General features: G+C 40.6%; 1 protein-coding gene across 1 annotated transcript in view; it reads left to right on the forward strand.

The window, feature by feature from the left end:
• Window positions 1-3,816: 3,816 nt before the first annotated feature.
• The window catches only part of b3gat1a (beta-1,3-glucuronyltransferase 1 (glucuronosyltransferase P) a), a 69,452-nt gene continuing 47,544 nt past the window's right edge, over window positions 3,817-25,724 (forward strand). The window contains exon 1 of the mRNA XM_046390428.1: window positions 3,817-4,329. The gene's annotated coding sequence lies outside the window, so the exon portion shown is untranslated. The remainder of the gene's footprint in view (window positions 4,330-25,724) is intronic.

A 25,724-nucleotide genomic window follows, 5' to 3' on the forward strand; every position in this document is an offset into this window, starting at 1 on the left:
GCAAACCAGAAAATTCTAATACTTTTAATAAGCTCCTTTCTTTCACTGCTACTAAGGAAACTCTAGAGAACAGAGAACCTATTTCTTCTTTTACGGGAAGCAACAATATTTTATTCAAATGATAAAGTTTACTCTCATTTCCACAGCTGTTCTCTAATGTTGGCTTCTGGAAGGCCACTCATTTGTTATCAGAAAATGGGGCCATTGCACCTTCACTATCCATCAGTCTTGGGGACTACCTGTGGGGGTCACCTGGCAACACACTCACCTCAAAGTAATGATACAGTCCAAGGCAGTAGACACAGGGAAACTATAACACGAGCAGTTCCTGGACCGTCCACCTGCCCATGTATCAGTGTAATGTTCTTTATAACCATCACATACAATCTCGTGTCATTCATCCACACCAGGCAGAGTTTGTTGTCCTGTGTGTCCTATTCAGACACACATACGAGTCAGATATTTTGGAAAACAGCGACAAACTGCCACAATCTGTATATACAAACTGTTTTCTTGGTCACAAACATGCATATTTGCACTCTTTTTTATGCAGTTTGGAGAAAAAAGCATAATTGGGTCTGACACAGGGCTGACACTACGCTTTTCCATTCTCGCTCTGTCGTTCCTCATCCCTGGCAAGTCTGTACCTCCAGGCCATCTTGAAAGATATGAAAAAACACAATTGTGTTGAGCACTGTGGACTGAATTCAAAAAGCTTTTGACATGGGATACTTGAAAATTTTTTCCTTGCAAATTGTTTGCAGCTTTTGTTTGATGTAGTTTGCTTTGCACAAGTTTAGCAGCAGTAAAATGACACTGTTGTGAATAAAAGTGTGTTTTTGAGTATTTAGTCTTTTGCATGTGATTCAAATTTAGATACTACAATATTCAGTAGTAGTAGTTTGTGTTGCATGGACAGTATGGGGGGGTAATGAACATTTCCGATGAAGGATTGGTCAAGGCTTTATAGGTATAAGACTGTATATAGAGATTAGAACACAGTAGTAGGAAAATGACAAACATTTTTAACACTAACTGAATCAAGTGCATCTGTTTCAGTGATGCTGACTGATGAATGCTTTCATTTGAATTTGATTTTTTGCGATTCGAAATAGATCATAACTCCCCTTATTGTCCACCAAAAGAATGTGTTTTTATTTCAATCCAATCCAATGTGTAGTTAAAGAAGAATTAATTTCTGTGGAAGCAACTTTCCACTTCAAACAAAGTCTGTCTGAAGATTAAATATCAATGGACCCCCAATGAAGCCATTGGGGCTTGCCCACCGGGCCTGGCTCCAGCACCGGCAGCATATCGGGGCCCCTTCCATCTGTTGCCCTTGTCCTGTGTGTGTGTGTGTGTGTGTTGGCCAACTCAGCTCCCATATCTATCATCTGCTGAACTCCAATGCCTCACTTTGTCCCTCTTATTAGGCCTGAAAAGATGCACCAGATGGCTTGTGGGAAAAAAATCATACTCCTCCGAAAGGGAAAGAGGCACCACCCACAGTCATGATAGAGCTCTGAAAGATTTAAGACATATATGGTGTACTTTAAACCCACGCACATATGTGGAGACCTCATTTGTTCAAGTGTGACTTGTACAAATAGCTCACTGTCCTCAGAAAGGATTGACAGCAGCAGATAAATCCGACGATCAAGTCTTAAGATTGATTCTTGATATAATAACCAAGCACACATGACCTTGACTGAGTGCCCACACTGTATGTCAGAACAGGCACTGTGTGTGTAATCATGTTCTGTTCACACACTGAATAGTCAAGTCAAATTTATTTATAGCCCTTAACACAAGCGTGTTTGAAAGGATTCATATATCAAGCACACAGGAGCTCATGTTCGCACTGATGGGTCATTTGGGTCTCCTGCACACCTGACCTGCTTGTGAGAGCATAAAACCTCCCCACAAAAGCGGAGTTGAAACTGATTTCCAGATTTTTTTTTTTTTTTTTTAATGTGGTAAAAGTCTTAAAGGAATAGTGTTTGACACCTTGCAGAAATATGGTTTATTCACTTAGTGGCAGAGTTAGATGTGATCAGTACTATTCTCATATCTTTGTCTGGGGAGTAAATATGAAGCTATAATCAGCAGCTGGTAAGCTTAACTTAACTGAAAGACTGGAAGAAGGGGGAACAGCTACCCTGGCTTTGTTTGAAGTAAATAAAAATGCATCTACCAGTACATTTAAATCTGTTTTGATGATTGGTTGCTGTTATACACACACACACATATATATATATATGCTATGTGGTAATATAGTTCAAATTTCAAACACAACACTCTGATCAGATGTGACTCTAAACGCTGCCCCGACCCTCAAAGAATCTTTTTTCTTTTTTCCCCATCACTGATGAAGCCACCGTGCAACACTCATCCTTTCCAGTAAATCGTTCTGTTGAATGCCGGTGTCACACTCATGTGCCTTTTGATTCAGCAACTCTAGTCATGAGAGTTCAAGCCAACTCAAAATACCACATGGCACTTTGCAGCAAAATGTAGCAAGCAGTCGCTAGATCATCTGACGACTTTACTTCAGGTTATCCAGGCTCACAGACACGCACACACACACCATCATATCAGCGGCTGTGCTCTTCACAGCAATTTAGTGTTTTCAATTCCCTCTTGGCTGCTGCCTGCATTTTTCATCATACTGTAAGGGCAAAATGAAAAATTGTCTGTGAGCTTTCATATAACAAACATAATTAAAAACACTAATGTGTAGAGATGTCTGTGTAGGAGCTGGTTCATTTTCATACATGTGATACACCGTCTTTTCTCCGTCTCTGGTCTTGTTTTGCGCAGTGTAATGTCCAGGACTGCGGTTCTCTTGAGCGGGACACTTTTCTTCCTTGTGTCTCTGGCCTGGCTGAGCTTCTCTGAGAGCGAGGTCTGGTCTCTGGGCTCAGAGGAGGTGAGCTGGCAGAGATGATGGTTTTTGATCCTTACACCAGACGCTGTCTCACCTCCACAGCAGACAGGCTCTTTATTCGGTGACGCCTGAAATTAAATGGTGCATTTTTTAGGGGATGGAAATGCTGTGGTGGAATTGGCACCAGGGTAGTTTCTGCCAATCATTGAAGTTAGGGTATTATCTTAAAATATATGCTTTGGACTTTAGATTTTCTGTCATCCATAACAAAATGACTTTTGTCTGTGCTTGTAGTTATTTTTTTTCATTCCACCCAATTTCCACAATATGTTTCTGCATGTGTGCTATTGTGCAGTCAGTCAAGCATGAGGGCATGCTTTATCTGTGACACAATTGCAGCTCTTCCAGAATTAATTCACTACTGCCAAAACCAACATATGTTCTTGTCTTATACGTTGATTCTGCGTATGTCCAAGCTGTTGTCTTTGAACGTCTTCACAAGGGATGTAGGATCTGTACAGTGAGGTCATGTGCAGAGAAAACTGACACAGTAGCTTGTTTATTACAGCTTGTACAATGTGTCACTTACTTAAACATAGTTAACTGACTGTACAGTTATTATGCAATGAGACTGGACCCTTTTTTCTTTTCTGTCTTTCACCACATCTTCTTTTTCAAAACCTCCTCTTCCCCTCGTTCTCCCTCCATTCTGTCCTTCTATCCCCCTCTCCCTCCCTCTGAACAACTTCCCCTTCCCTTTTCTATCTCTCCCCCTCTCTCCTTTCAGTGCTGCAGCCCACCCTGCTCCGAGCTTTAATGGTACATGCCATTAGAAAGCCCATCTCTGGAAGGGAGGAGGGGAGGGTGGTCTCAATCTCAGCTAAGAGGCTACTTTAGTCCCCCAACATAAGCACCTTCGTAGATGCCTCTGCACGCGTAGAACCGTCTCACCCGTCACGACAGAGCAGCCTGCTCCTGTGTGAAGCAACGAGCCGCGCACAGAGAGAGATACAAAGAGAGGTAAGGAGGAGAGGAGGAGGGAGGCAGAGCAAGAAAAAGAAGAGGTGAAGAGCGCATACATCGCTGCCACTCTGACGTCTCCTCTCATGCGCCTGTTTGGGCTGGTGTGAACGCAAGAAGAGGAGAGAAGGAAAGGGAGGAAAATAAACCCTGGGAGGCTGTGTCCTCTCTTTGCTTTAAATTCCCTTCTTTCTTTTTTTTTTAATCTCCATCAATCCAAGGCATGAAGGCGGGTGTCAGCTGGCACGGCAGAATAAAAGAAAGGGATGCTTTGAATGGTGCCTCTCTTTCGACAAGGGACAAGGAAGAGGAAGTGGGGAACAACACACACAAGGGACAAAAACAGGATTTCTAGAATGAATGGGAGTCCTTCTGCCGCATGTGCTGGGAATAGCAGACTCACACTGAAGTCTCTGAATGAGGTAAAACACAACATAATGATGCCACTTTCACTTGCTTTTTCCTCTGAGGCTGATTGGTCAACAGTGTCAGATGTACATCTGAGAGGCACTTGAAAGCATGCACATAAGCTTGACAGAGATGAACCAATTTCCATGCTGATCAGGTTGGGAGCAGCAGTGAGGGAGATTGCCATCTTTCTGCCTGGGTCGCTGTGTGGAGCAGCATGGTGGAAGTAAGGGGAAATCTATGTTGCATGCTGCAGAGAGGCAGTGTGAGCTGGGGTAGAAAGGAGAGTCAGTGTCAGTGTGCTTGATGAAAAGAATTGCTGATAATCCTCATGATGAGCATTTGGGCGCTGAGATAGCAGAGGGGGCATGGAGAGATTTTCTCTCAACCGATGAGCAAAGCCGCTGCCGCTCAAGGTCCAATTATAATTTAGATTCAGAGACTCCAGCCGATAAATGCAAATTAAATTCACTTTTTCATAAAAAATACATGTACTCTCCTATTGTGCACATTAAAAATAAAGAAATAAAATATATGAAGACTAAAAAAAGAGATGGATTTGGTTGAGGGATAGAACAAAAAGCAGTGTGTGTTTTCTAAAGCGAAGTCTGACAGAACACTTTTACTGGTGACCCTGGGGAGTCGTACACTACCTTCCAGACAGAAAATAACAACTTGTCCACAGAATTGCACAAAAAAGGGGGCGCTGGCTTGAGAAAAGCAAAGCTTGATTCCAAATTAAATGTATGTTCTCATTTCTTACACCTACCAAGAAAACCTTCGTGGCAAAAAAATAAAAATAAAAAAAAGATGCAGTGGTAGAGGTTGTTCTCTCGACCAGCACAGGTTCACCAGCAACTCTAGAAATAGAACAACTCTTTGTTTCAACCCATGTTCCACTACTGACCATTAATGAGACAATGGTGGCTTATTAGGGTTGTTATAAGCATTTGGTTTTGCATGGCATAACTAAAATATGCATGTGAGACATGCTAATAACAATATTACAATGTTCTGTGCTTATATATGTGTGTAGTTACCAGGGACTCTCAGTAGTTTCACTAGGAAATCTTGCACAGCACAGTAACAGTGCCAAAGGTCTTGGCTTCTGTTTGAAGCCCTTACTTGTGTGTCATGACACATCAACCTGACTGTCCCTGGAATTTCTGACTAGTCCAGTTACAACATGCTGACACCCATCATGACATCAGCCTTACTGGGAAAACATGTGTTCTTTCACACTCATATTTTACAATAAAGCCACTGTGTCTGAAAAAAGGACAGAGAATATTTGTTACTGTCATTTTTTGTGTAATTATTCATATGGAATTACCATGTAATACTTTTTTTGATCAACACATACACTTGTATTTGAGACATTATACAGAGACTAACCCAAACCTCTGGTCGCTGCAGGGCTGTCAGTCTATTCATCAGGGAAAATACAGTATTTCCAAATATCTGGGAAATACAATAAAACATGCACAGGTGTAGATTCCTCAGCTGAATTAACTATTTGTGTTCAATATTTTGTGTTCATCTGCTCCACAGTCTACATATATGATGGCAGCAACACCTGGTGCCCGTTTCTCAGCCTATACAGAGTGATCGCATGCAATGAAGCCATGTGTCCCCAGCTGTTTCTCACACGGGTGTTAGCATGCTTCTGTTGCGCTGCTCTCTGACCATGTGTATATTTAGGGTCTGCTCAGTCTGGCCATGTCAGCAAATAGCATCCAGTTCTCATTTATGGAAGCTTGTCATTTCACTCTGCATTCACGTTACTCTCATTGACCATACAATACACAGTGCACAGGGGAAATACACACATGATGTGGCTGCAGTCCTGCCAAAGGAGCTCATGAGTTACAGCGTAAAATGGACTAGAATAAGGAACAAGGTCAAAGAATGCCGTAAAAGGAATGTGTAAAGTGGAGCAACTCTTTATTAATGAACCAATAAAAATTAGAAAGAAATGCAAAGGGAAATCAAGCTACATGGCCATGCACATGCTGCCATTCCCACACAAAAATGATTTGTAATGTGCACTAGAGCAGCACATTAATAAGATTTAATAAACAAGTTATTAATCAAAACATTTTCAGTGACAATAAACATGTACTGGGAAGTGGTACCAGATATTACCCTTTCCCTCACCTAGGATATTAAATAGGAAACGCTGTCCTCATACCGCACATGCACAGAACATCTTGTAGAAATGCAGGTGTTGCATGTCGACACATGGAGTTTGCATGTTCATCAGCAAGAAAGGTGCTCGGCAGCATTTCACACATGATTGCACAGGGTAATAACGTGTATAAAGCCTGACAAGACGGAGGGATTAGACTTTGCACAACTGTTTTGAAGGCTATTGACAAGGCAGCGTAGATTTAGAAACAGAGGGCAGCGTGTGGGTGTGTGTAAAGCACGTCCACCAACACTGAAAGCTCACAGGTTTTTGAACCTCCATTCTACTGGACAAAAGTCATTGGTGTTTGATCTTTTGATGTTTGGTCTTCTCAGTATATGCTGTAGGTTTTCCTTTGAAGGTAACTGCAGATTCAGTCATGGAGTTGTCCAGCCTTAGGCAACAGAGGGCCGAAGTAGCAGACTGGAGAATAAAAGATCGGCTTTATCATATACAGCACAATAGATACTCCATATATCTGAACAACCCTCAGTATTAAGTGCAGGTTCATATAGGAACATATGACTGAAGTAGTACAGACACTCATGACACTCAAACATACAGTTCTCCCATATCTGCTGAAAATGCAGGGATTCAAACCCAAGAACCACTTTCGCTATGATCAAAGTGACAGAAAGCCAAACCACTACAGGAATGGGAAGCAGCCTTTATAGGGTCAATCCTGATGGTCATAAAGACAAACCACTATGTTTCCCAAAGTGACACCACCGCAGCCTGATATTTTGTGAGGCCCCATCAATAATGCTTCTGAAAGTGTTATATACTAGTTTGCACGTGTTGCACACTAGCTGTTGCAAGCATACACAAAATACCTGTTTGCATTTTTATAACTTGAAGAATACCTGGGTTTTTAAGCAGTGCCTTTATTTCAGCAAGCTACTTATGCTTTTTACAGTGCAGAATGGCTGACTATTTTTTTTTTTTATTAAAAAAAATTAGTTTTCTAAAAGAACTAGATTAGTAAAGCTGTTTTTCACCTGCATTTTATGCCCTCCTGCATACAAATGCTGCCTTTCCTGCAGCAATGGTATACAGATCATGCAGTTTACAGGAAAAAGCCCTAAAAAGGCAAAACAGCTTAGAGAATACTTTCAGTAACTGAAAGTAAAAAGACACTGTGTTCTGAAAAGGAAAAAACAAAAATAATTCATTAAAAGGTCATTAAAGTCATTAAAAGGACTACGAATTTGTGAAGGTGATAGTTATCCACTTCTGCCTGCCAAATGACAAGCTTTTATCCTTTTTCACAGGTTAGTTGGTTTTGTCCAAATGGCAAGGATCAAAATTAGAGGGAAGATCTTAGTTGAAAAGGTATTGTTTGTTCTTTGACAGCAATCAGAGTAAATCAGAGGGATTCATCTCTGATTTACAGTGTCAAATATCTAAATTATATGAAAATATGTGATGGCCTGGTTTGACTTTGGTCCAAAGCTTACTGGGCATGAGGCTTTTGTAATGGACAGCTCAGAAGCAACACTACAGCAAAACACAAACTAAGAACAATATGTTGGGCCTTGCAGCAGTGTTGTCGTACCTCTGTGGATTGCACTCCACGGGGCACTTAAAATCTGTCTGGCTGCCCATTAAGACAGCCTCTATCCTGGCTCATTAATGTCCTGCAGAGGAATTAGAATAAACTGTGCTCCACAGACTCATGCTGGCAGACGCTCTCTGCCTTCTCTCCAGCAGCTTTTCTCCCTCCAGGGACAGCAGTTGTTTGCCCGAGGTACATCAGAGCAGCTTGGAGTGACCAGCAACACAGAATAATTAGATGTTCAGTTCCTCCAAACTGCCATATCCGCTGAATTCATCCGACTTGTTTCAACAATTTTGGCTAGGGTTGCCAAATTTAATCAGTGGATAGGACATCGCCACTCACTTAATTGGGAAATCAGGTCTGAAAATCGAGAATTATAAAAGCAGGATGAGATGCTATCCTAGAAGCACTGGAGCAGGACAAGTCACAATCAAACAAATTAAAATCAAAGGAATGGACTGCTTGAAGAGAGATTAAAACTTGATTTTAATGTTGTAGTTGTTTGCCATTTTTCCCACTGAGCTGTATTTCCAGGAAGGCCTGTCCTGTTTTGGTTATTCAGCTCTGTTTTCTGTGAGATATGTTTGAATTTGTGAACATGAGGAGCATTGACCAAGGTACCTCTTTTTAATTCTAGCCAAACTGAAGGGGGCACTCATGAAAACACTTATGTTGGAAATCACAATGGAAAAACAAATTAAAAAAACAGACTCACTCTCCAATATTTTATTATTACTCACACTTAAAGCGGAGACCCTTTCATTGCTCTTTGTATTGATGCTGTCATGCTCCTGTTTGACTATAAATCATTTTTATAACCCAATCATTTTTTGTATCATCCTTGCCAAACAAAATCCAATATGTTTATTTTTCAGCAAGAGAAACCATTTTGCCGGTTAGAACAAATAAGAGAACAGGTTTTACTTTTCATTTTTTCAATTCTTGAGGAGACAAAAAATCTAAACATCACAGCAAATGACAGCAATTTTTCATATGTTGAACACTTACGGCCTGAGTGTCAGTAAAATGAACAGCATCATTTCTGTTTAACATGGATTTGCCGTTAAGGCCTCTAATGCTATTTACTGGTTCAATCAGTAATGTTGCACAATTCAAACAAGTTTTCCCATTTTCTTAATGAATTCATTTTTTTTTGGGGGGGGGGGGGGGGGGGGGGGGGGGTTAATCTCATTATGTGTATTTGTGGTTGTGCCCATGTTCCCTGGGGGTAGTATTGCTTTGTAAGAAAAAAGAAGGTATTAGGGACAGCTGGCAGTGTGGTATCAGTTGTGTTCACATTCATCAGGCCTGTTGGAGATTAGAAGACAGAGCAGAGATGCGGCCGGAGGCGTATAGTATGTGCAGTCACACAGAGCACTGTATATACAGGCACAGACACAGATGCCCAACCCCACCCCCAGCCCCCCACTTCTCTCCACACACTCACACACACACACAGTCTACAATATCTACAGGCACAAACATGAAGCAAAGCTCCTGACCCAGCCCTGAAGCTTTACCTCCCCCGCTGTCAAGCCGTATTCTTCCACACACAGTGGACAATAGAAGAATAGAGTGGAAACAATTTCTTTTATCTCTTCTATCTTCAGATATTTTCCTTGAGTGTTACATAATTACATAACATAAGCGAGCAGGGCAGGAACAGCTCCAGTCTGTCCTTCATGGCAAAATGAGCTTAACCTATAATCAGCGTGGTAGAGATGGCACAGCTTGTGCCTACAGCAGAGCGTTCAGCCTGGTGGGAGGAGGAGTTGCACAGAGCTAAGTGTGAGGCTGTGCCATAGGCTGCAATATGTTATACAGTAGGCATCTGAGGTCAGTAGGCTGAGATGATCATTTCACATAATGACAGAGGTCATCTCTTCTCATCACCCTGTTCACACAATGATGATGTGACCTGGCAGTGGCGGTGAGCACAGTGGTGTGTGAGGTCTGTGTTAGTCAAACAGGGTGACGCACAATGCTAAGTAGGCACTATATAGCCAAAAGTATCCAGACATACCTCCTTAGAGGGCTGTTTTTCAGGAGTTGGACTGTCCTTTGTCTATAGAGTGTATGTGATGTCATAAATCTACACTGATGTCAAAAATATGACATTATTCACCAAAGTAGAGTCTATTCACAGCTACGTCTGCCAAATAGGAAAGCTTTTAACAGTGAATTTCCCACATGAGCTTTTATTCCTTTTTTCTCTGTGATAAACATTCAATTCCTTCCAGGGATCGTTGCTGTAATTACTCATAGATTGGGCAACACCAACGGCAAACACACGACACAACAAAGAGTTCTGATTTTGTGGCACAAACAAGCACTCCTACTTACCCTTAAGAGAACAACTTTGAGGCTTTGTTGAAAATCCCTCAGCTTTAACCACAGCTGTAAGTGTCTGTCCATCTCTGTAAGGGGAAAATGATTAGTTATGAACATGCTGGGAGATTATTTCGGTAACCTCAAAGACAAAACAGATCACATTACCTCTTTTTGTTCATTGTACAGATTTATAAACGTCACCTGGTTGAAGAGCGGCAGTTGAAGTCACTGTACCTACTGCAAAGCCTGATAAATGAATCAATGACTGGATAAAACTCTACCTTTGAAGAAAGCTCACATCCTGACAAGGTAGTTCTGTAATTCCCTAAAGCAGTGAACATTACAGAAAGTAATGCATAAGCGGTAAACACAAAGTTATTGGCACTTATAGAGTACCACCTCTTACAATAAAGCATATAATGATTGACAAAATGGATTAGTGAAAGTAGGCAGAGGAATTTGAAGATGCAGTCCTGAATTTCCACTCTGGGGATTAATAAAGGATTATTTTAGGATTTTAAGAATATATGTTTTCAACTTTAGCCTGCAGTCAAAATTGTTCACTTGCTCCCCAGAATTTATGGTTACACTGTAAAAATGTTCCTCTTTCCAGCCTGGTCTAGCTTTTTGAACCTATTTTATAAATACAAAATAAATATAAATAATTCCACTCTTCAATGTTAATCTACTAAGTTCAAGAATTTCGATCACCAGACATTTGATTCAGGATGAATATTGCTGTATTAAACTGCTTCTCTGTAATGCAAAATAGGGTGTTAAATATGTTAACTACACTGTTAACTATATGTTAAATATGCCAACATCTTTCTCCAGGTCATTTTACTCAGCTTCTCATCTACAATATGAGGACTCCATGCTGTGTTCAAACTATGTTGGATTTTATTGCAGGATATTCATGGCAGAGATCTTAAATGGACAAAAAGATGGAGATCTTATGCAGGCATTTTCTTTGGAAGGTGTCAGCTTTTGATATTTCACCTTTGTTTAGCCTCCAGAGCCATACAGATCTGTCATTGCTGTATAGAGCAGCATGTTTGTTAACATGGTTTATTATGTAAATGTAGATACAATCTACAAAAGACACCTTTCTCATTATTAACCAAGGGCTTGATGTGTATTGGGAATCCATTGTCAGTGCTGATGATGCTATCAGGGTATACAAATTCATCAGCAGACTGTCTCATTTCTGTTGATCTTGATCAAGAACAGAGGAACCACTCTGGTGTTTCTAACAAAGAACCTTTGTCAGACAGAAATGATGTCTCTAGGCTGGATGCTTAGATGACCTCTTATTATTTGAGTTCAACAGGGGTGGCACAGTGGTGCAGTGGTTAGCAATAGGGTTCCAGGTTCGAATCCTGGTCTGTGCCCTTCTGTACAGAGTTTGCATGTACTCCCAATCCCAAAAACATGCACATTAGGTTAACTGGCTCCTCTACATTGCCCCTTGGTGTCAGTGTGTGTGTGTGAGGTCGTCTGTCTTTGTGTGTTAGCACTGCGATTGACTGGTGACCAGTTCAGGGTGTACCCCACCTCTCGCCTGTAGTCAGGTGGCATAGGATCCAGTCCCTCCCACCAGTCCAACAAGATGTTGAAATGGGATCCATCATACTTCTCTCAGCACATAGCACATCTTTGACACATCCTTGACTCACACCCCATTTAAAGTTGGAGTGAGTGTCTCTGTTCTTGCCTTACTCTTAAACTTTACAACCTACCTCAAAAGCACAAGTAAACATGGATGCGGCAAACTAATTTAAAATTAGCTTCCATTTTCTTCCATGATTTTTAGGTTTAATAAAAAAGTTGACTGCATTGACTGAGGTGTAAAGTGGTTTACAGCGGGGTGATAGAGCCAGGCACGACCACATACCATCCAGTCCTGGATCTCAGCATGGTAGTTTTGTAAGCTGCTGCTCTGGTCCAGACCCCTGCAAAGAGCTGATGAGTGAAAAATAAAAAGAAATGCCAGGGTTAGTACATTATGGCTTCCGTTTTCTAAATGATTTTTTTAGGTCTGAGACCAATCTGATTTACTAATCTACCCCACAAAAACACTATTAAAACCATGACTGTTTTTTTTCATCCCTCGATGCTGAATGTGCTGAACTCATTTTCTGCCATGGTGCAATCATCCTTGTTACACAGTATGAAATAGGATTGGCACAGAGAGGGCTGTCTGGTTTTCCTATTCAGAGTTTCCAGAGGTAATGTAGGCAGCAGTTGTGACTGTTTTGACAGAGCGAGATGGATAAACACTCATTTGCAGCAGGGAATTACTCTAGATTAAATATTAATAAATGTTTTCTTTTTTTTATCTTTGTGTGGTATATTTACATTTCCAGACCAACAATATCAACACAGCTAAAAAAAAAAAAAAAAAAAAAAAAGCCTAAAGTAAGAGGGAAATGTGTCAGCGCAGGGAGAGGATTTTAGCTTTATTCCACTTTCACTATTAAATTAGATTAGTTATTAGTATAAGTATTTCCACACATGCAGCTCTGATAAAGGCCAGAACTTAACATGGGAAGTTTAAACAATTTCAGATGTATGATTGACAGGAGTGAGAGGTAGAGGAACTTAATGTGCAAAAAAAGCCCGAACGTCTCTGCAGTTCAGTGTAACACTCCATGCTGAGGAGTGACAGATGACAGCTAGCCTGTTGTTATTGCGCTTGCGGTTGCTTGCATGACACTTCATGCACAGAAGGTGTCAATTACATCTCATCAAAAGTGTTGCATCTCTGAATCACCCTGGCACACGGGTTATGAAGGCAAAGTGTCCATGATTCCCTGATGAATGCTGAGAAGTTGCTTCTAATATATGATTAACATGTTGGTCTGATTTCCTGGGCTTTCATTTACGTGAAATAGTGTCTTCACTGGCTTGTTGTGTGTGGCTGTCAGAGATCCAACCAATTTCCGAAATTGATTTAATGTCAGAAGTTTTAAAGAACAAGGTGACCTGTTTGGAACACCTACCGTGCCCATTTATCACCTTTGTGCTTTGGATTTTAATTAATAGTTTTATATGAGCAATAAGCTGCAATCCTGACCTGCATTGCACCAGCATTAATTTGCTGAGCTTCTTGGCTATAAGAATTAATTACTGTGAACATATTGTCAAACACAGATACAAAAGAAAGAGCTTAAACTGTTCTTGCTCATAATCGTTTTCATAATTATTATTTATAAGTGATGGTGTCAGTGTACCAAAGAAGGTTTGCGAGTTCTGAAAAAAGTTGTGATTTTTTTTAAAGATTTATCAATATATGTATGATTTTACAACATGAATAAGCACTGACAGGTGCCCACCCTTATTCCTGTTTGCTGAAGACCAACAAGCAGGTTTGATATGCAGTTTAAATAAAATCTTGAAGCCCGCAGCACGATACCCCTCAGGCAATGTCTGCCGAGCCTGTCTGTACCATCTGACTTGGCTCTGAATATTATCATTTTCAGAGCCAATAAACATTCCACAATATGTGGGGATGATTAGAGCAGAAGTTGAGCAATGGCCTGTGCATTCATAGTATGGAATCTGTAATTTGTATCAACAGGGGTTCGCCACCCCCTCACAACATTCTCTTCATGTTCATAAAAAGGAAAATGGATAAAGCCCAATACATAGTTGGAGTATGTGATCTTTTCTTGAAGCATACTGCTTTTGAATGACCATTGAAATGGGCTGAACATGTATAATGATGCTGTAAAATGTTATTTTACAATACTTTTTATGGTGCAAATAAATTCCAGTCACTGACAAAAGGATAACATTTACAGACCTAAGAGCAGTTGAGTTGAAAATCATTAGCTGGTAGTTCTTATGTAAAATCAGCAAGACATTTTGCCACCAATAATGAAATCCATATTAGAACTATGGACTGAACTTCTTCCATTTGCTTGTTTTTCTTGATTTATGCATAGATTTATTGGATTATCCACTCACCTGTTGTATGGCCCCACAGAACGTCTAATTAACCACTAATCTTGTCAAAGAAATTTGGAGGATTATTGTCATCATTGTCCTATGACATTTTGAGAGCGACACTGACCTGATCAGCTATTGTCCCTGAGTGATTCGAGCATGGCCATTTCTCTGTTGGACAGGTGATTTCTGAATGGGTCTGTCAAGCATTTTTTAATAGATTAACAGAACCTCACACCCAGATACTGATTATATTGTTCTCAAAAATCTAGTGCAGTATGAGAGGAGACTGAATCAGTATTGTAGTCATTTTGACTTTTGTCAAGTCAGTGTCTTGTTTACGTTTGCCTTGTCTTCATACGTACAAAAGGAATGGAGCAGAAGTATGTTTTTTTGGGGGGGTTTTTTAGATAAAATGTTGATGATGTCATCACAACACAACACAACAAACACCACAAATGATGCCATCCACTGTATGTATCTCAGCCTGGTGATTTGTGTATGTGATGGCGTGGTTTGCAGAAAGTACTGCATGGTGATCAAAGTGGCTCGGTGAAATTGGCAAAGGCAGCATTTGCTCTTTGCCTGAGGTGGAGTCCCTGATGCAGCTGGCCACAGTCCGATAGTGTCCGTATCCGTTGTCCTGATGTGACTCTTGTTACAGGAACTTCAGTCAAGTTTGGAACAAATACGGTTGACTTTAGCCTGGTCGAGAATGACTTTTTTTTTTCTTTTGCCTCATTAATAGCTCCTTTTGCTTTCTGTTTAAATTCAGTAATAGAGTTTTGTGGGATATCAAAAATGTAAAATATAAAATGTGGGCAATCTGATCTTAGCTCAAGCGTGTGGTTAAATGAAGACAACAAAAGAACATAATTTTAGTAGTGCACACAGCCAAAAATTAGCATCAACTTAATTACTCTTCTGAGTGTTAAAGTAAGAGGATTTTTGAGATAGTAAGAGAATTCTTTGTGATCATAAGTGCAAGTGTGTGTGTGCATGCGTGTGTGTGTGTGTGTGTGTGTGTGTATAAGTGTGCACATGCTTCATGCATATTTGTGTTTGCCTGCGTGGACACATCACTTGGCATTATTGAAACAGGCTCATTTGAATGAATGCAAAGTGGGTATGAGGCAGTTACATGCAGCTCAGTGTAGCAGTCATCACCAAAGATAACTAGACAGAACAATGTTCACACTGAGGATAGGAGATGAGTTATAATAAACAGTGGGTTGGAGGCCTGAAACAAATGCCCTTGTGTGATTGATTACACGGTACAAGTTAATGAGATAAACAGAGCCTGAATCGATTCAGTTGGAGAAGAATCATGCCAGAGGGGCATATGCAGCCGTGTGCAATGGCTGTATTGACACGCTCATATTCAAAGACCCAATGAAAGAGACCAAGCTGCGCTTTTGGCTGAGAACAGAGCTGTGTCCTTTTCCGCTGCATGGAGCTGCTTCGCCCACCACCGCAATCAGGGTCAATGCTGCTCAAATCAAATGGGAGCGATGGGATCTGACGAGTTGGGTACTTACCGCTTAGCAATCACTGCTAAGAAAAACCTTTCTCTAGTCAAAGACAAACAAGAGAGGGGCTGTGTAGCAGGCAGTCTTGCATTAACAAGCAGACATGGGAATGCACCTTTAGCTGTAGTTAGTGAAAAAGGCAAATTACTGTACATGGATGACCATCAGCCCGATTTACGGACTATCTGCTGAAGCTGCTGCAGTCCTTGGATCATGGCTAATGGTAGACTCACTGATATTCCAAGTGCAGTTGTTAACCAATTAAAACCTTTATGCTTCAGCAAGATGGCTTTAAGAGGATAAGCAGGAATGGACACCATGTGTGATGTTGAGCATGTCTGAGCTGCACAAAGTGACTAAATGGAGGAGAGAGAAAGTACGAGGGTGGTCTCCTTCTGGTCACCTGCTCCGATTACTGTTTAACTTCTTCATCACAATATAACATAATTTTGTTGTGGTATTGAGAATTATGGATTTTGTGCGCAACAGAGCATAGCATTTACGTTCTACTATGTAAGACTCATCTGCTCTAACAACAACCAGTTTCAAAAGCAACAAACTATTAAGCAAGGATTGGTCTTATACTTTGACAAAAGACTGCAAATACAAAAGAGTTTGAATTTGATCATATTGTAGATTCATTTCATGCCAGCATTGACAGCCAGAATTCACCCCACTGAATTTTAAGCCTGATGATATGCTGCATGCATGACAGCAAGGTAAAACGATCAGGCTCCTAAAAGGATATTATATATATATATTATGTGTCTTTAATTGATTGCCTTGTAATTGTGTCACCAAAGTCTTGTTTGCACACCAAAAAACATGAGGGGGTGATCCATCAGTCATGGATGTGGGGAGGGAGATTCAGGAGAATCTGGACGCATTGGCTATTTGTTATTTTTAAACAGAGGACAAAGGGACTGAGGGGTTTGTGTTGTTTATGTGCTACTGAAGACTTGGAGGGAAAATGCTAAATTTCACCAGTGTCCAATGGCATAAAATTCATTTGCTGTAGTGTCTGATCACAAGCCTTTGGGCAGGAAGGCAACAGGGGAGCAGTGGGGCCTCCACAGACAGGCACATCACAGAGAACGACTGGCCTCTTTTTCATGTGATTCCAAATTTGCCCTCTGAGGGTGACATTTGCTTTTGTTGCAAAGAATTCAGTGTGTGTGTGTGTGTGTGTGTGTGTGTGTGCCATGTGTCCATTGATCTTAATATTTCTCAGAGTTTTTTTACACCACTTGTAAAATTAAGAATTCATTGCCATTAATGTGCTAATGCAAATGACTAAATAGTTTGTAATTTAGTGATAATGACTCAGTTATTAACATAATACTCTCATCATTTAAATAAAAAGGCATTTTATACATTGTGTATACAAGTGCTTGAATAAGGTAAATTTATCTAAGAAACCCATTTATTTTCACGTGCACATGTAATAATTATCTTTGGTCATTTTTCAGTGAATAGGTCTGGCATGCTCTCAGTGGTGAGGTGAAAAAGAAAGAGAACACAATAAAACCTTTGATGAAAATCACTTTCAAATGAAACATAAGTTCTCATGTTCATTGGCTGCACACTGAGTCCACCATGATAATCGCCTATGATTGATAGATACTGTCGGAAAGTGTTTCTAACATGCTTCTAACATGCTGAATTCAAATAGATAGAGTGAAAACAACCTTTTACACCACGAACAAAGCAGGAAAAAGGGATGAAAATCAATATGGCTCCAGCCACCCCATGCCACATTGCAAATGAAAAGCATGCATGCCACGATAATGGATATGGATTTCTGTGTGTGTGGCTCATGTTTTATTCCCATGCAGTGCTGAAGTCTTTATATATATAGCGCTACAAAAATGACTGATGGGTGCTTTGGACACTAGGGTGTATTTCTACATACCGTGACTTCCATTACAAGGCGTTCAATCCCTTTATATGGTTTACATATACTTTTTTGAGTGGACAGTTCCTTTATTGTACTGCACATACAGCTCTGTAAATGTGTTTTTTTAGTTTGAAAGGCCACTACCAGAGCTGTCTGCTGTTACTCTTGTTTAATTACTTGCTGTCAGAGGCCATCTTAGGTAAAGACAGAATATAGATGAACCTTGGACTTCTGTTTAAATGGTGTGTTAGATGTATAGTGAGAAAGCCAAACATTGTGTGGAAAAGACAGCGAAGAATAAAGAGAGACAGTGCAACATTACAACATTTACCATGCCGAGGCAGGCCGGGTAGCAGCCTGGAGATGCTTCACGTTGTTTGTAATCAGTAAGACACTCGCTCTGCATCGGGCTTCCTGGTGTGCCTTTGTGTGAGCCTTTTATAGCAGTGTGCGTGTCTTTGAGGGTCACACTGATGTACCCCTGATATGTTTGTGTGGTGAACAGGTTATGCAGATTTTGTGGCTGCCTTGGATGCTGTTAGGGTGATAGCTTGTGCTTGTCAAGGGTGATGATGCACGGTATTGATAAATTTGATCATGAAGAAACACGGAGCAACTTGTATTTTGACAAAGGAGATGTTTTTACAGCAGATCTTTTGATAATCGTACATTTAATCACTGGTTTATTGCACTGCCAAAGGCTCAAAATTAGAATTAATTTCAACTTTGTAATAATTTTTCAGTATTTGTAAATCAGCCTCACATATTGTCCCAGCCCTTGGCCTTAATCAATTTCAACTTACAATTACCCTATGAGGATGACACACATTAGACAGCCAGGATACATAATCATCAGTCTGATTGGAGCATATTTATTGATGGATTGATACTAATGGGATTGGTTGGCTATAGATATGGGTCATATTTATGTTGCTGAAACACATTTTGTTGCTGCTGTGATTACTGAATCCATAACAAAAAGAACAAATCTAAGTTTTAATTGAATGGTTTGTTCTTATACTGACAACATCGGCACTGGTAATTTGATTGGTCACTGCACCAATAACCATTCAGTCTGTGCAGACAGTTTATAAAAATATTCACAACATCATTTTAGCTCCAACAGGCACACAGTTAACCAGCTGAACTAACATAAGCAAGCCACTGTAATAGCTTCCACTTTCCCTGTGGAGGCCAGGCAGCCCAGCTTGCTAACTTCTGTTTTCTGAGTGGAAAATAAACTTAACAGCAAGATGGGTCCTCTCAAATGCTGAATTATGTAAAGGTAGGCTATATAACAGCAACCAAAGCTGGGCTTGTTGAGAAAGGGGAAATATGCCTCACTCAGTAGTGCAGTTGACAGCAAATCTCACAGCGATCATCACCAGAATCAGATGTCAGTCAGCTGCTGCCATGGGAGACACTCACCTTAGGCCTTAAGACGTCTTCTTCCTTAGACGTCATCTCCACAAATATCAAGAAATTCTTTAATAGGCCTGACCATTTGAAAAATGCAATAACTAATAACTGTAGTATTATATTTTATATTCCATTGTATTTGACTATAGATTGAAATTTCAGTTTGTCTGCAGGTTTTTTAAGCATATCAGCATATCAGCTCCTCGTCCTTTTCAACTTAAATACATTTCACTTTGTAACCACTGCACCTGGTTGAATGGCCTGCTCCATCACCTCAGTGATAAGAGTATTATTTTTCTATACCAAACCAAACTGAAACACACAACTGTTTAAAAAGTCAACACCCTCCTCTTTGCTTTTTCAGAGAGAAATTTCAAGCCTCAATCTTTGAGAGAATGTCATCACGAAGAAGTGTGAGTACTCATTTCACACCACATTTTTTGCTTAGTTCTTTGAAATGTAAGCGTTGATTGAGGAGTTCCACTTTCAAAATCTCATCCACTTTCTCTTCAGCATGACTTCTCAGGAAGGTCTGCATGTTGAAAATGAGATGTCAAAGTCACTTTCTGTCTGTCCGAACACTTCCACAATCCATCAGTTTATCACTTCATCCATTTTCATCCACCTCCAATTTGATGTTGTTCAAAGTATTTTGTGTTTTGAACTGTTTTTTTGTTAAAGCAACTTGCAGATTCACTAGTTTCAGTTATTCAGAAGAGATCCTATCAGAGCAGCTGGTCAATGCAAGAGAAAAACAGTAGAAAAACAACAGAAATAACATAAAATAACAAAGTAATGAGAGTCTCGATCTGATAAAAGTGAAACCTAACAGGCAGGTGTGAATAGAAAAATATAGCAGAGTGGAGGTAACATTTTCAGATTTTTTTGCCTTGGTTTAAAAATATCTTTTTTAATGATTTCACTGTCAGTCTCTTCTGTTGTACAACTGCTGCAATGTGCAACTGGTGAAACAAGGGAACCCATTATCTTTATTTGACTGGGTATTCCTAGATTTGAGGTACATTGTATGAAATGTGAGGTTGCAACTGTTTAAATGAAGCAGAGCAAGCATTTTGGTTGAGTCCTGTACTTTAATTTACTTTGAATGCTGTGTAATGAGAGGTTAGTGAGGCGGCACCCAGCAATAATGGAATGCTGCGTCAGCCAAAGGGCTAAACCTAAGAAGGTTTAAGCCATTTAAATAAAGAGGAAAGGCTATCCTTTAAGTGTGGCTGGTGTTAAGCTTCACACCAATCTGATAAGTGCACTGTGACCAAAGTAGCTTTGCATAAACCAATCTGGCAGCATGATGTAAAATGCTCCAATATCTTATTTTAGTAAGAACCGAAGGAAGAAGAACCAGGCATTGAAATACAAATACACTATTGATCATTAAATTAGTACAACAGTATAGAACCTATTCTAGAGACACCCTGTCATCACAGGAGACATGCAGCAAAGCTCTCTGCTTTGCTAAGCACCCAATCGATAGAATGCTATTTACACTGTTCCTTTTTGACAACAGGCAGAGATAAATTAGTATTTTTGAGATCTCCATTGGATCCAACCAAGAGAATATTTTCCAGCAAGATTGTGGCTAGGGTAAAAAAAATCACAGCGCAAAAGGTCAAGAGAGTCCAATGTATGTTTACAGCTTAAAATGGTTTTGTTGCATGTTCAAGACAAACAGGAACAAACACTTTTATTGATGTATAGAGCAACTTGTGTGACCCTTGTGTCAATGAAACTGATTTATCCAAAAATACCTTCAACAAGACCCAAAAAATATACATTTTTGCTAGCTTAGATTAGACATTTAAATTAAATTTAAATCACTCTGTTGTAGATTTCAAGCGGGTTAGTGTGTGATCAAGTTTGTGTAGCCTCTATTTCATAATTATGCAATCATGAGTCACTAACGCCTACTTTAAAGTGATAAAAAAACTAATAATAAAGCTAACGTAGGCTGTGAAATGTGCCCCTACATCATATTGAAGATAAAAATGAATAAACCTTGAAGACTTTATATTTGTTCTGCCAGCAGTAACTGAATCCAAACATACTGTGCGAGCATGGCAGGAGAGGATACCCTTTTATCAAAAATCCCTGATGGTACGAAAGAAGAAGACAAAGACTGAACATGTTCCTCCAGCTCAGATTAGCACACACAGCACATAGCCTACAGAAATACAAACGTCGAGTTTTCTAACAGCCAAATTATGACAGAAAATGTTAACTCAAACTCTCTTTGCCCCAGGTAACATGGTAAGACTAAGCAAAGTCATGCATGATGTCTTCATTCTGTGATAGAAGACCTGCTTCTTAAGACCACCTGAGCCTTTTCCTGGCTCACCAACCTACATCTCCATCTGGCCTTCCAATGAAACCAGCAGCCTAAGCCTGTCTGTATGGGCCTTCGTTCTGCCTGAAGGCACTGAGGTTGATTCAAGACACAGTGTCAGCTGCACCTGCTTGCACTGACACTGGTTGGAGGTCACTGTGAACACGCAGGTGTTTTCTCACATGGTATCACCTTGACACAGGTACCTCTGATACCACTGGGCCGTAATGTAATTGCAACATAGTCTGGGGTTAGGAAGACAGAGGTGAACCAGGAGATGTGCTGTCAGGATGAACGCACAAGAGGCAATATGCCCTGGCTCTATTACTGTTAATTGAAGTGAAAAAAATGGAAGGATGGAGAAGACAGGGATGGAGACAGAGAGATTGGCCCAGAGGGACAGAGGCAGGGAACCTGAGTAACCTTATCTCCCTATAAACCTTTGCTGGTATGTGAGAGGTTAATTCAATGTCACAACCACTGTCTCATTTAGGAGACAGAGGAAGGATGGTATCCCTCTCCATCTAGGAAAAAAAGGCAGTTTGTTTAAGTATTTATAGCTATTATAGATGCATGAAATCCAAAATAAAAGCTTACACAATTCAACTTGAGAATGAAGTGCCATCCAAGGTAATCCTCTGTATTCAGAAGTTTCAGCATAACAAGCTCGCAAAAATTTACATAACTTTTTTTTTATTAAGGCATTACTGCCAAGCTGTCAATAGATTATGATGCATTAATCCAAATTACATTTACAGTGTGGGTATTAATTTCTCAAAGGTGTGAGACACCATAAGCTGGGATACTCTGAAATACAGAAGAGAGATGAAGGCCTCATTTGTGCTCCTGAGAGAATGGACTTCTGATATGTACAGCCGCCACACACCGAGGTGTTCCTGTGCACCTGTAAGGTGTTGAGTTATCTGTGACACTCAGAGAAAGAGGCTGAACAAGCAGGACCAGCGTGTACAAAGATCAGGAGACTAGAAGTCTGCAGGCACAGACATACCCAAGTCTGAGCTGTCACAAAGTTTCCATCAAGGGACGAGAATCTTACAGATTCTGTAAATGTTTCAAGTGCTCATATTGTCTTCGTAGTTATTGTGAGCAATATTTTCCTGAGAAAATCAATTTCACTCAACATTGTAAGTGGCGTGCTTTCAAAACTGGCTGTACTGTAAGTGAAAAAAAATGTTTGCTATCATTCCTGCAAAAAGGAAGTCGAGAATTTTAAAAACGGGCCAGCAAGATTGTTGTTCATTTTCCTTCACATGATATTAAATCTAATTTATTGACTTCCACTGGATTCAAGAGGCACCTTTCCCACAAATATCATCCGAGAATGGATCACTGGTGAAATAGGGTAGTACGGCCTCTATTTTGCTTTTTCTCAGGCAAATACATGGTAATATTAACAGGTGAGCACTGACAAATGCGTCACTTTATGTTAACCTGTATCCTTTGTGGAAATGCATGAAAAGAAAACAAATGGAAAAGCAGCTTATAAGGACACTCTGCAGGCCTAATTATAGACGTGCCATGTTAGCTCACCTGGTCACCGGGCCTTTTGCTGCATGTCAACTACTTCTGTCTGTCCCCTTCCTGTTTGTCTGTGGCTGTTTCTATCAAAAAACTATTGAAAATAACTTAGCCTAACACACCCTAAAACATAACATACCCTTAAGTTTAATCAACCACACACGCCAAGCCCAGCTCTAGCCAGAAACCAAGCTGAATTTTTAAAAAGCCGCCTCTTGCCAATCTTGAACTAGGTGTCAGGACACTTTCAGAGTTGCAGAGGTTTCCCAGCAAGAGTTGTTTGTCTTTCATGCTGTACATTCACAGAAAGTGATGGATGGCAAAGAAAGGACAGAAGTCCTCACTCCATTCATCAAAACCAGGCAACCTCTTGGGGCTGGGTGGCACAGGTGACAAATGAGGACTGCAGCCCCTGCTGAGGAGCAAGAGGGGTAGGAGCTTTGGAGGAAGTCCCAGCTTGGTCAAAAAGGACAGAGACCACTTATATTTGATCCATGTGAGCTCCCCTGGCTGCTTATTATGCCCTGAGTTCATAAAATAACTCTGAACTTTTAGTCTTGAGCAATGAATTGCATGACAAACTGCTCTTTGCTCTTTAAGCTGGACTCAATAAGACCTCAAATTGGTACTTAAAAGTGTGCTGTGAGACTGAGACAGATGCAGCTGAAGGAGGCTGTGGAGGCTTGTGTGGATGTAAATCACTTTTTGCATTTGGAACCGGGAGGAGCCAGGCAGCAAGGAGACGTGATTCTATTTGAAGCCCTGTTTCAGCTGGAGGCTTCAATGCATATTGTTAGAAGTCTGTTGAAATGTGAGCAGAGTGTGCTGGTCGGAGGGGAGAAAGACACCCTAACTGGAAAGTCTTGGTCAAGAAAGAGGAATGATCTTTTCAAAGTCTTGCAAAGTGCTTTGAAAAAATGACTGACTCTTTAAACATCCTCAGTCACACATTATGTGTGTGTATATTGAGCAGGAACAGATTTGAACTGTTGTGGAGCCAAGACTTTCACTCAAAAATAATAATTTACTGTATATACCCTCAAAAGGCCGCTCTCTGTATCGAATTAGCCTAGTTAAACTGTCTCTTTTTAACATTTATGTAACAGCTTCACAGAGTTCATAAATTTGCAAAAAAGGTGATCATTCCAGGGACTTTATTTTTTTAGAACACCTGACAAATGTGACTCTGCCCAAAAATCAGAGTGTAGTGTACATTGTAAAACAGTAGCAGAGCAGACATTGGAGGTGTGACACACTGTGTGACCAGCACACTGCCCAAACGGCAGATTAGCTGTCAACTCAGGGGAAATGAGACCATGAAAACTCAGATGTTCCATTCAGTTGTCCTCTATGGTGGGACACACTTGGAGAGACTGGGTTTGTCGCTGCTACAGACAGTATATCATGTTCAGTGAAAGCCACATAGTTTGAATCGTGCTGGTGGATTATGTACTGGGAGACAGAACAGAACAGCAGCATTTCTTGCTCAAAGGCACCTTGTCTGTGATTGATGAGGGGGCAGAGTCTGTTTGTTTGTCTTCCTTGTGACAGCTACTGTAAGAGTTCTGTCATGTGTAGTCACATTTTGTGTTCGTCATGCCTTTAACATAGAAACATTTAAAGTGGAGGTTCCCATTGTTGGGGCGGCACGGTGGTGCAGTGGTTAGCGGTGTTGTCTCATGGCAAAAGGGTTCCAGGTTCAAATCCCGGTCTGGGCCCTTCTGTGTGGAGTTTGCATGTTCTCCCTGTGGCTGTGTGGGTTTACTCCAGGTACTTCAGCCTCCCACAATCCCAAAAACACACACATTAGGTGAATTGGTGACTCTACATTGCCCCTAGGTGTGACTGTGTCCGTTGTCTGTCTTTGTCCAGGGTGCACCCCACCTCTCACACATAGTCAGCTGGGATAGGCTGACACCCCCACCCCTCCATTGGGTGGGGTGGATGGTTCCCATTGCTGAGACATTTAATAAAATACTAAATGTCTTCATCCCTGTTGCTGTGCAGTCCTTCCAGCTTCTTACTGCATCTCCTTGTTACTCCTTGACAGCTAATCCCTTACCTTTTGATTTGATCTTAGAAGTCCCTCGCCTTGCTATGTATAGTTATCTTAAAAACGAATAGACAAATGTCAAAACAAACTGGTAAAAACACTGTACTGACTGTATTGCTGGCTTAGAAGTCAGTGAACTCCTAAGATAAAATTTCTTGGTAATTAGCTTGCTAGACACCAGACTACGTTAACCAGGTAGCTGCCTTGTCTCTCTGACACAGATGTTCAGAGAAACGTTGTTAGCTCCTTGTCACGCTGTCAGGCAGACTGGGTAATTAATGTAGCTTCACTAGGTTTGCCTGATAACACGTGCAATGAAAAATGGTGAGACTCAGCCACACAATGAGTTTAAAACTGAGAAGATAACACATTAGAGGATAAAAATGTCCATGAAGCTTCTGGCTTGACCCTTTCATGTTGCACAATAATTTGTTTTACATCATCAAACTGTTGATTAATGCAGGTTTAAATTTAAATGTGAGGTTAAAACTTAACATTTTCCCCATTTACATGTCCAGAGAGAGACTGTAGACTGCACACACACACACACACACACACACACACATACACACACACACACACACACAAACGTACGCACACCCTCTT

The sequence above is a fragment of the Scatophagus argus genome, chromosome 5, assembly GCF_020382885.2.
Source record: "Scatophagus argus isolate fScaArg1 chromosome 5, fScaArg1.pri, whole genome shotgun sequence".
In the NCBI taxonomy this organism is placed as follows: domain Eukaryota; kingdom Metazoa; phylum Chordata; class Actinopteri; family Scatophagidae; genus Scatophagus; species Scatophagus argus.